We start from the raw sequence: 12,840 nt of genomic DNA, 5'->3' as shown, positions 1-12,840 counted from the left end.
CCGGGAGTGTGCTAAAAAACGCAGGCGTGCCAGATAAAAACGCAGGCGTGCCTGGGGAAACGGGGGAGTGGCTGGCCGAACGCAGGGCGTGTTTGTGACGTCAAACCAGGAACCAAACAGTCTGAAGTCATCGTAAGGAAGAAGTAGGTCTGCAGCTACTCTGAAACTGCTTGAAAAAAATGTCAGCACTATTCTGCTAACCTTTTGTTCGCACTTCTGCAAAGCTAAGATACAATCCCAGAGGGCGGCGGTTTAGCGTTTGCACTCTTGCTAAAAGCAGCTAGCGAGCGATCAACTCGGGATGAGGGCCAGTGTCTCATGGTGCAGACAGATTTAGTACTGGCCCTGCTTTTATGACTGTTATTTTAAAGTAATCATTCATCATTACAAATTATCATCTTAAATATCTCCTTTGTCAGTGAAATCAGATCTATTCCATAAAACCTAGGACAGATTGAAGGTATGTTTTTATCTTTGACGGCGAACAGATAACTAGTTTCTATAGCTGGGTACACTCACACCTATACAATCATTTGCCCATTCTCCTAATATAGGGTGAACACCGATTAATTGTATAAGTGTGTATGTAGCACCGATGCAGAAGCGTTAGCTGCTAAATGGCTTACAATGCTCCTGCAACGGTCGGGACCTGGAGTTCGCTTCTTGGCCCTCATTCCGAGTTGTTCGCTCGCTGGCTGCTTTTAGTAGCCGTGAACACGCTAAGCCGCCGCCCTCTGCGCGTGTATCTTAGCTTAGCAGAAGTGCGAACGAAAGGATCGCAGCGCTGCTACAAAAAAGATTGTGCAGTTTCTGAGTAGCTCGAGACTTACTCCTAGCTTGCGATCACTTGAGACTGTTTAGTTCCTGTTTTGACGTCACGAACACGCCCTGCGCTCGGCCAGCCACGCCTGCATTTTTCCAGGCACGCCTGCGTTTGTATCTGACACGCCTGCGTTTTTTGCGTTTTTACACACACTCCCCGAAAACGGACAGTTACCACCCAGAAACACCCACTTCCTGTCAATCACTCTGCGGCCAGCAGTGCGATTGAAAAGCGTCGCTAGACCTTGTGTGAAACTGCAATGGCTTTTGTGAAAGTACGTCACGCGTGCGCATTGCGCCCCATACGTATGCGCAGAAATGCCGATTTTTAGCCTGATCGCTGCGCTGCGAACAACGGCAGCTAGCGATCAACTCGGAATGAGGGCCATTATGTGCTGCACATGCAACCTTCCAATCCCCATAGAGGAGCTGCTCCAGACTTTAATTCCTTTAAAAGGTGATTTATGCAGAATATCCAAAAGGGATAAAATAATATATTAGCCTTCGATGGGTGGCCTACATAGTGAAACATAAAACGTTCAATGAGAGTAACATATGAACTTTATGATGCAATAACGATCCACAGAGTCTAATTTTCTAAAACATGAATTTTATTCTCACAAACGTAAAATGTAGAAGACATAGAGACAGACTCCTTAAATATGCACTGTCTAAAGTCTGCATTGCAAACATTATTCGATTGTAAAACTGCCTGAAAATCTATTTCACACACTCAAAAGGAATGTTTAGCATCACCTTTCCATGAAATTGTTTAACAGGAATACATTTTGCATGACAGAACTCAGTATACACCTCAGGTCACATCTGTTCTTGCCAAAATGTTGTCCTTTTCGCTTTGCTGTTACAATTTGTGTTAAGAGAACGGTAAAGGACAGCAAATAATTTTTATTAACCTACAATGAGAAGCACTCAGCTTATATCTACCGGCATTCACTTTCAAGGAAGCACATTTTATTTATCAATAAACTTGTTGCTCGCATTTTATTTTGTCGGAGACTTTTTGATTAACCTTACAATGGGTCATTCACCAGCTTAATATATGTTTACTGATTGTGTATATATTTGTAAATGAGTATAGACAAGTTGAAGATTTCTGAAAATGTCTGCCCTGAACAGGTTCCAACAGGCAGAAAACACCCAGGATCCTTATGCCAATACTGGGCCATGCCCCTCCAAGCTATTTTGCCCCGCATCTTTGCTACCAGTACTCTAGATCAGTAAGGAATGCTGAGAATACTGGTGTAGTGTGTGGGAGGTAGATATTAAGGTGTATGGGGGTTGGGGGTGGGTGGCATAGGGCCTAATTCAGCATGGATCATAGATGTGCGATCCAGTATGCCCAGCACAGGGCAAGTTCACCCCGCATGCTGGATTCAGCCCCCCGCAGCTTTCACATGTTTAGGGAAGCCCTCTGCCAACGCCACTGTGACACCCCTTAAATGCTGTGTCAGTGCCCCCTCCCATCCCGCAAACACCTCTGCTTGTCAATCAGCCAGAGGCGTTGGCAGGTGTGAGATGCCATCGCATCTCACTGTGTGCTCATGCGCAGTGCGGCTTCTGCGTGTGTGCACACTTCAAAAGGCCCCAGCATGTGAACACAATTGTACCTGCGTTCAATGCTGAATCGGGCCCATAGTGAGTTATGAATTGGTATAGGAAGAATTTGACCTATCCAACAGTTGCCCTGTTTTCAGGTGTTTCTAACTAGCACAGAGCAGGTGAGCAGTGGGAGGAAGAAGAGGTGTTGGACAGATGTTGTAGCAGACTACTTATACAGTAAGACCCTCTCTCCACAAGGCAAATTATGAGGAAGGATTTCTCTTTAGAAAATATAATTTACTCTTCTAACTAAATGTCTCTAACTTATTCAATCACTGTGATGGGTATATGGCACCTGTACTGCACATATATCCCATAACTGCTAAAGGAAAAGTCCCACACAACCTCAGCAGTGCAGAGGGTTCCATGGAGAAATAAAATACTCACTCAACACAAACTTGTGAGTATTTTCTACCACTGCCATTGAAGGGAGAAGACAGAGCCAGTGACATTTTCATTCATGTGTGTAATTAATTCCCAAAAAACCCAGCAGATCACCAGCCATAGGGGGTAAGAGAACCTCATCCTCACTCTTATTGGCGCAAAAGTACATTTGTTTCAAAGAGCTACGTCTATTCTTTCTAGTAGTGGTGGCCGTTAGGAGATATTGGGGCTGTACTAAGCCTTGGGGATTGACAGGGTGGAGAAAGATAAAGTACCAGTCAATCAGCTCCTATCTGTCATGCTACATGCTGGCTTTAACAATGACAAGGGCTGATTGGTTGGTACTTTATCTCTCTCCACTTATCACTTCTTTATCACTTCTCCAGGCCTAATACATGCGTCCCACTGACTGCAGTAGGCATAATATGTAGGAGGCCACAAGATTCTAGCGGTTGACATTGTAGTTCTGAAAAGTGTGTTAGTTGTAGAGAAAATAAGTTCTGCTAATGAAAAACTAAACAGCACTCTGGGACTGTTACACAAGGCAGGACACTGTATCAAATGTTTCTGTACTTCATATGTATAATAACTGCAGAACTGGCTACGCTGTATCTTCACTTTAATCCTGAATGGTAAGGGCACAAATCCTACTTTAACAAGGCCATGTCTTAAAAGACAGTTTATATTGCATTGCATTACAGACACTCATAAAACTCGTTAATGCCTCAGAATACAGAAATGATTTCCAATTACTATGTTTACAAAATATAAATTTTTCCACAAGTGAAAAACTGTAGGTCTAAGATATGTACAGTAGGCACATTTCTTAGGTGTTACTGACAGCACACAGGTGGAACAGCTGCAGACAGGGATGGTGTCAAGAAAATGCTTGAAAAGCCACTGAAACAAAAAGACAACCGTGATTTACAATAAAGACATTTGTGATCCCTCCTGGCTGGAAATCATAGGCATGTTTACAGTATTTCAAATTGTTTTCTGTTGTCGTGCAAATATATTTCAAATTCAGCAGGTAGACATGTTATATTGATTGCTGTGCTTTCTCTCTTTATGCTGTTTTGCCAAGGTTGGACATTTTCTTGCAAATTGTACAGTGAAGTAACGATTTTAGGAGTTATTGTTTAAGCTTTTAAGACTAAAGAACAAAGAATGGAGATTGAACTAGCTGAATGGTGACTCTTTTCTTTTCATCATTTTTCTCCCTGGGGAGATCACTTGGACATTTTGTTAAAGGCTTACAGCCCATTTGGCCTTATTTGTAAAATAACTATGAACAAATTCTACACTGCCTTGAAAATGCACAAAAATGTTCCATGTAATAACTAAGACGGCAAAATACAATCTCAAAGAAATGTCACATTTGAAGTAGTAACAAGAAAAATATGGGGATTCCTTAGCAGAAAGATCATCTGCCATCTTACTATATATTTTCCATAGTGTACCAAAGCAAGATATCTATTAATAAAGGAACAGAAAAGCTCAATACAGTGAACTGTTTTCACCGGAGATAGGGCTTCTAACTATCTACCTACTGCCGTGATATTACTGTCTCATTGAAATTAGCTGCATTTTCTGCTTTATCACTGAGCATTATCAATCTCATGGAATCTAGCATTTACAGTGTTGGCCAACCCTGCACCTCATTCTCCCCTTTATCCCACTTCTTCTCCCGGTCCGTGCAGCTGCGGTCTCGCCTCTGCTCCATCTGGCCCACTGGTCCATCCTGCCTCACCCTGTTCTATTGTGACTTTTCTAATAGTCTATGCTGCCTTCCCCCTAATACATACTGCCATCCCATGCTGCGTACTTCTTCCCCCTACACTGTACCACCTCCACCCTGTTCCGTACCATCTCCACCCTGCTCCATGCAGCTGCTGACTCCTATCCAGTCTGTCATTCCTCCCCTGTTTTAAGTTTGCTTTCCACTCCCCCTCAACAACATGGCCATCCATATTCTTGACCCCAGCAATGTGGCCAAATACTTTATAGAGGTGTTTAAAGGGCAGACACCCCTTGCCATATCTAGATTACCCCCTCCAGTATATAGTGGGCAGTGACTGACCTCCCCAGGGTTTTGCTATGGTCCAGCAGTCCTAGTGACATAATGGGGCTGCCTAAAGACAGGGGTTGAACAGCTTTGAGAGCAATCATGTATATAATGTAGACTACTAAATAGGCCAGTGTACATGTGTTAGGCTTACTTTTTTTTTCAAAAACCCTACTCATGTTTGGTAGTATCCTTTGCCACCTTTCACCTTTGTTTTACTTTTTTACTGTTTCTCTCTCCTACCTCCCTCTACAGCAGTGGTTCTTAAACTCGGTCCTCTAGGAGCACTAATAGTCCAGGGGACAGTTATATGTTGTAGGAATGTAGGATATAAAGGGCTCAGTAAAAAATACATACAGTATTCCAAGTATTTAGTACACTATTATTGAAATAAGATGCAAAATGCAGGAAAACGTATGCAATCTGGGTAAATGTAAAAGCTGATATGAGTGACCCATGCCATGCTTTGCACAACTTATTGTTATGCTTAAACTGAGATATGTACATATGTATTTTGGTATGGGGTGGGGGAACTGCGTGCCAAAGGAAATTTTCACTCTAGGCTTTGCTTGGTCTAGAACCAGTCCTGTCAGTAAATATGAGTCTAGGTGGGTCTAATCATTCATATTAATGCAGCCATTCTGAAGGATTGTCCCAATGACTCAAAAACATGTAAATCATGCCATTTCTCTGTTATAATAAATGCATGCTTAATTACAAGCAAGTTAAAATGCAGAAAAATAGTAACAAATGGCTTTTACAGGTCGTAAACTAAGAGCCTATTTGCAACAAAGCCTTTATAGAAAACATAATACTCAGCTACCTTGGCGAGACTGGACTGCAGTGGGAAGTGGTAACGTATTGCTTTGCCAGGTCATTCTCTAGGAATATATGTGTGAGCTGGTTAACCATCTTGATCTTGTGCTGTGAGACTGAAAGAACAGATATGGGCCTTCAGTTCCATTTGTACAAAACACATACTATATTAAAAAAAAGTAAAAAAAAAATGGATTTAAAAAAAATAAAAACTTGAAAAATGCCTTATTAATTTTATTCTGTTATTGCCATCCTGACATGAAAAGGGAAAAAAAATGAGATTTATGGTAAGAACTTACCGTTGTTAAATCTCTTTCTGCGAGGTACACTGGGCTCCACAGGGAATTACATTGGGGTGTAGAGTAGGATCTTGATCCAAGGCACCAACAGGCTCAAAGCTTTGACCTTCTTCCCAAGATGCATAGTGCCGCCTGCTCTATAACCCCGCCTCCGTGCACAGGAGCTCAGTTTTTGTTAACCAGTCCAATGCAGTAGCAGCCAAAAGAGACGACAATGGTTAGTAGCCACATACACCACATTCTCACAACAGAAGAAAGTGTCAGTGGCTAATGCCTTACCAACCCAAAGAAGCTAAGTGCGTCAGGGTGGGCACACTGGTGAGCCCAGTGTACCTCGCATGAAGAGATTTAACAACGGTAAGTTCTTACCATAAATCTCGTTTTCTACTGCGGGGTACACTGGGATCAACAGGGAATGACATTGGGGATGTCCTCAAGCAGATCCTTATGGGAGGGGACACACTGTAGTGGGCACAAGAACCCGGCATCCAAAGGAAGCATCCTGGGAGGCGGAAGTATCGAAGGCATAAAATCTTATGAACGTGTTCACTGAGGACCACGTAGCTGCCTTGCACAATTGTTCAAGGGTCGCACCACGGCGGGCCGCCCAAGAAGGTCCAACGGACCAAGTAGAATGGGCCTTTATAGTAACAGGAGCTGGAAGGCCAGCCTGTACATAGGCATGTGCAATCACCATTCTAATCCATCTGACCAGGGTCTGCTTGTGAGCAGGCCAGCCACGTTTGTGAAAACCAAACAGAACAAAGAGAGAATCTGACTTCCGAATAGAGGCAGTTCTCTTCACATAGATACGGAGAGCCCGTACCACATCCAAATACCTTTCTTTGGAAGACAAGTCAGGAGAGGCAAAGGCCGGAACCATGATCTCCTGATTAAGGTGGAAAGAAGACACCACCTTAGGTAAATACCCGGGACGTGTTTTCTTGGAACCACCCGGTCACGGTGAAAAATCAGATATGGTGACCTACAGGACAAGACACACAAAATCCGACACCCGTCTAGCAGAGGTATTAGCCAGCAGAAACAACACCTTAAGGGAAAGCCACTTAAGGTCTGCAGAGTCAAGGGGCTCAAAGGGAGACCCTTGTAATGCCTTCATAACCACCGACAAGTCCCAAGGAGTCCCCAGGAACAAGAAGCTTTGGAAGCTCTCGAAGAACTCATAGATATTTCAATACCTACACAATCGAAAAGGACGACACTAAAGAAAAAATCCACCTAATTTCCCAATGATAACACATGCCCGGAGGTTAAAGTATTTACCAACCTGGTCTCTCGGGATTTGGATAAACTGTATCAAAAAAGAAAATTTTCCAAACCAGTAGGGAATCTTTCCAGGAATGAAAGGAAAGCCATAGGAGAAATCCAAGCATGGAAGGATATTCTGATCAAGCCCTCAGATAAAGGGGGGAATGTAGTGATTTGGCCAGCAGAAATGTATTTGATTGAAGCAAATAAACAACTTGACGATCAATCCTGTTATAAAAAAAGTATTTTTGATCCAACAGCTAATTATAGGCAACAGTACATGAGGATCATAGACCAAGCATTTCAATCGGGTACCATAACCAAAACAGAGTATGAATATCTATCTGTCACTAACTCCAGAATTCCCACATTTTACCTCCTACCGAAGGTGCATAAAAATCTACTTAATCCTCCAGGACGGCCGATAGTATCAGGCAATGGAGGATTACTTGAGAAAGCCTGTATCTTCCTGGACACGCATCTCAGAGATCATGTAATGAGCCTTCCCTCGTATACTAAGGATACTACAGATGTCCTCCGAAAAATCAATACCATACAATTGGAGGAAACACATCTTTTAGTAAGCTTAGATGTAGAGGCTTTATACACGAGTATCCAACACAGTTTGGGTATAAGGGCGGTGGAATATTTTCTCAAAATGGAAGAAATTACAGAATTCCACCACTTTCTGCTCCAACTCTTACATTTTGTATTACACCACAATTATTTTACCTTCAATAACCTCTACTACACCCAGGTAAGGGGAACAGCAATGGGGGCAGCTTGTGCCCCCACTTATGCGAACCTCTTCCTGGGTTGGTGGGAGAGAGAGTTTGTATTTACGGACAGGATGGAAGAACATATCAAACATGTCACACTGTGGACCCGTTATATTGACGATATCCTTCTGATCTGGAGTGGAACATCTGAGGAACTTGGGACTTTCATTAACCATCTGAACAACAATGACCTAAATCTTAGGTTTACTTTTGAATGCATCGCAAACAGCATATCCTTCCTGGACCTCCGAATTTACAGAGATGAACAGAATATGTTTTCAACTGAAATTTTTCGCAAGAGCACCTCTACCAACACCTTATTACATCAGACCAGCTCGCATTTCCCCCCTACAATTACTAATATTCCCAAAGGAGAATGTTTACATCTACGAAGGAATTGTTCGAATGAAGAAACCTTTGCTCATCGTAGCAAGGAATTGACACATAGATTAAAAGAACGAGGTTATAGTTCAAGATCCATCAAAAAAGCCAAAAAACGGTTTTCCAGACCTCGAGAGAGACACTAATCTTTCAGGAACCAAAGATCACTAAGGATAAGAAGACAATTCGATTTGTGGGCGATTTCTGTGAAGAGTGGAAAGAAATCAAATCCATCCTACAACGACATTGGTCCATTTTGCTGTCTGATAATGACTTATCACAACAACTGAACAACACAACATATGTCAGTTGGAGACGCTCTCCGAATCTGAGAGACCATTTTGTCAAAAGTCATTTTATATCAAGACCTGCACGAGAACCGGCCCTAATAGGAAGTTACCCGTGCGGAAGCTGCAAAATTTGTGAGCATATAGTCAATCTGCAAACAACTATGGATAAATATGGGGACATCATTAAAGTCAAGGATTTTTTTAATTGCAAGAGTACTAATGTTGTGTATTGCATCTCATGCCCGTGTAACCTGAAATACACAGGAATCACCACACGCATGTTAAAACAGAGGGCTTTTGAGCATATGAGTAACATCAGGAATGCAAGCAGGGACCATCAAAGAATGAAGCAATTAACCACGGTCTCCCGACACTTTTTACAGAAGCACTCCTGTTACCCACAGGAGCTAAAAATGTGTGGTTTGGAACAAATTAAAATGGGAATTAGAGGGGGAGACATCATGTCCACACTTCTTAAAAAAGAAAGTGAATGGACTTTCAGATTGGATACATTAGCCCCCAAAGGACTCAACGAATACATCAGTTATAATGTTTTCTTGTAATATTACCATACTTTGAACTACTTACCCTAGGAAACTTCTAGGGACTGTCCCCTTTCCCTCATTCACTTTCATTTATAAGTCTTACACCTCACTCAAGTATTAATTTCCACATACCTTTGGTAACATTTTTCTCCCGCCATAAGGAAACTCAAATTGGTGGTATCATCCCACATTTTTTAGTCACACCACCCACGACACTCATTTTAGATGGTTTAATGTCGTAAAAATGCATGCTTCCTCACATCACGCATACCCCTAACATTATACCAACACTCACCCTTTCAGTTCATGGCACAAATCCTCCCCGAGATTCATATACCTCACCATGGCTTGCGACAATCACAACTCTTCCCAACCTCCCCCCCCCCCTTTTTTCTTTCTCCCCCTCTCCACTTACAGTCCCAGTCCCCATCACTTACACTTCTACACCTACACATCATCTCATATTTTGCACACCTCCAGTCACAGCTTTTTCCACTCAATTCACTTTAGTCTCCGAATCCAGTTCCTTCATTTATTCCTTCACACAAACCAACAAATTTCTTACATATATTTTTCTCATATATATTTTTCTCATTTTTTATATATAATATAAAAATTAATTTTTTCAAATACTTTCCATATTTTTTTCATCTTTTCATCTATATATTTACTTATTCAAGTATTTATCTATTTTTCCATACATTCCATCAGGTAACCATTATAAGCATAATTCAATCCCTTCTGTTTATATATTATATATTTTCTACATATGTTTTTTTAATAATTTATTATTTCATAACAAAGTGTCACTCCTACATTAAACTATTCCTATTTCCCACAACAAGGGATTAAGACCTCTAGTACAAACTGTGTACCACAGTTTAGTCTCTCTTTCAACTCATTTATTTTAATTTTATTTTATTTTATTTTTTGCTATCTTTCCCTGTCATTTCCACTCCATTCCACAAGTAACCAGTCAAATTTTCAGTATCTAATCATGCCTAATTATTCACAATTATCTGCATGATTCCATATCTTCCAGTCAATAGATCCTTTCTAAATTCCAACACCTCCCACAATTTTTTTTTTTTAATTACTTTTCATCTAATGCCGTAATTCATAGTTTTTCTACGTCTATTAATGCTTTATTTCATGTTATGGGACTTAATTAGGATTTAACCAGTCAATTACTATTGTTATTGCCAATTGATTGGACCCAACATGTGTATATAAGGAAGGACCAGGGAGCCAGGGAACAGGCATCTAGTGAACAAGCTCCGTAGAGCGAAACGTACGTCACTTCCGGTCCGGTTTCCGAACTTCCGGTCGGCGGACTGCGGACACCGGCGTCTCCTCGCCAGGCTCACCCTTCTCCACGGACTCTCTGAAGCTGCGTTCAGCGACCAGTGGGGTACTCCACCCCTCTACGTAACAGTAGGTCCCTAGTTTTGTTCTGAAGTAACATCACTTACCAGTTTCCCGGACAATCTGTTTTTTTGCCTCAGGAATAATAACATCATTAGGATCACAAGTATATACCAGTATCTGCTAGAGGCACTTTTTCCTGTTAATCAGATTAACAACCCAGGGAGACCTTTTTATCTGTAATATCAAAGCAGCCCGAGGGTCCTGGTCACATTATCATTGTATCAGCATTTATCTTGGATTTCACATAGGGGATTTTTTGGATATATCATGCATCTGAAATAGGTTGCACACATGACCCATCTGAGGGTATTATTGTAGTACTTCTTTAATACACGTGATTTACCATAGAATAATATTCATTTTTTGAAGCAACCCTTTTCAAAGCATAACAGATTTCTGGAACACCTTCTCATTCTGTTTAAACAATTTTGGGTGGATCTGCAATGCATTTTGTCAACACAGCACCATTTTGTTACAAAACAGGACAGTAGAAGTGTCCCTCTAGCTTTCTTCGGTATCAGTGTCGTTCCACACCACCCTCTAATTTTTTCATTCAAAGCAGAAGTGGTGGGTTACTCAACCTGATCCCCTTTTTTCCTTCCGTTTCTTTCTCTCATTCTCTTTCTATCACTCTCTAGTCTTTGCCCATCTAATTCACAGCAGGGCCACACCATCATTGCCTCAGGACTTCCATTAACCTGGGAGACCCCATCTGATATTTCTGAGATACATATATATATATTTTTTTTTTTGACATCAGAACCCGTGACTGCCTTGGTGTTTATAGGACTTTTAGCCATCATTATATGGGATTTAAGACTCACCTTTGAAAAGAGGTGGCACCTAAACAGTCCGTTTTTGAAGACCAGACCCGGCAGACCTCACGCTATTCTTCAAGTGTGTGAGAATATTAGAGAACATTTGACACTACTTATTTCCAGATTCGGGAGTGCTCACAACATCATTAGGGGACCATGGGCCTCTACAAGAAAACTCTGGGAAATTCTCTCAGAATCTAGGATACAGAGTTCCTGGTGTCATCAGGTGTGGGATACATCTACCTGCGGTCAGACCATACTGAGTATGCCCAACCTCGTCTGATCTTGGAAGCCAAGCACTGTGGGCCAGGTCAGTACCTGGTTGGGAGACCACCAGGGAATACCGGGTACTGCAGGTATTTTTATCCAAACCCAGGACACAGGACCAGGAATCACTTTCCTCCTTCTTTTCCCCTTCTGTTTGTAAATCCCTGATACACTCAAGAATTAGAGGTGAGCCAGGTACAACCTATTGTTTGGTTATTTGTTTTGATTTTTTTCTTCCGGTGATATTTTAACTACATATCAAATTGTTACAATTCCAGGGAGAAAATTTCACACCAATACATAAGATTTACATAATAATTTTTTGGAGACACCCATATATTTTCGCTCACAGAACCATTAAGCCAAACTGTTATCGTTATTATATCAGTGATTTATTCAGACAATATTCTATCGATTTATTTAGACTATAGCTTAGCAATTTAATAATTTGTAATTATTAGTACCTTTCCTTGTTCCCCCCCCCCCTTCCTTTTGCCTTATAGTCAATATTTTATGAAGGTTGACAATAAAAGTTATATTTTAAATAGAACTCATCATTTCATTTTCATTAAAAGTGTGCCCCAGAAAAGACACATAGTCTTTCTTTTTCTCTTTTGGCTCCGGTACTATACGGGAACCATCCCCCTTTTTTTGTGCATTAGTTTACTGAACTATCTCTGGGAGCACCACCAACCCAGCGCCTAATACTAATTATTTGTGTTGTATATTGGCCAGATGTTGGTTTATATATTAGAGCTTTTGCTTTAATGATATCATCCTAAAATATTAAACACCTCAATTGAGTGATCCTGTGCAGACTCTGCCAATCCTTTTTCTAAGTCCCAAGGAGCCACAGGCGGGACATACGGAGGTTGAATCCGCAACACACCCTGAGAGAACGTATGAACATCAAGTAATGTCGCATTTTTTCTCTGGAACCAAACCGAAAAGGCAGAAATATGAACCTTGATAGAGGCCAAACGCAGGCCCAAGTCCAGGCCCTGCTGTAAAAACGCCAAAAGTTTGGCCATACTAAACTTGTAAGCATCATGATTGT

General features: G+C 41.4%; 1 protein-coding gene and 1 pseudogene across 4 annotated transcripts in view; one reads left to right on the top strand and one right to left on the bottom strand.

Annotated features, from left to right (window-relative positions):
• Window positions 1-12,840, bottom strand: part of CCSER1 (coiled-coil serine rich protein 1) — a 1,413,620-nt gene that overhangs the window by 487,078 nt on the left and 913,702 nt on the right. The window lies entirely within an intron of this gene.
• LOC134945545 (5S ribosomal RNA) lies at window positions 11,758-11,875 on the top strand (annotated as a pseudogene).

Source organism: Pseudophryne corroboree, chromosome 1, assembly GCF_028390025.1.
Source record: "Pseudophryne corroboree isolate aPseCor3 chromosome 1, aPseCor3.hap2, whole genome shotgun sequence".
NCBI lineage: Eukaryota > Metazoa > Chordata > Amphibia > Anura > Myobatrachidae > Pseudophryne > Pseudophryne corroboree.
This window is presented reverse-complemented; position numbering and strand designations above follow the sequence as displayed.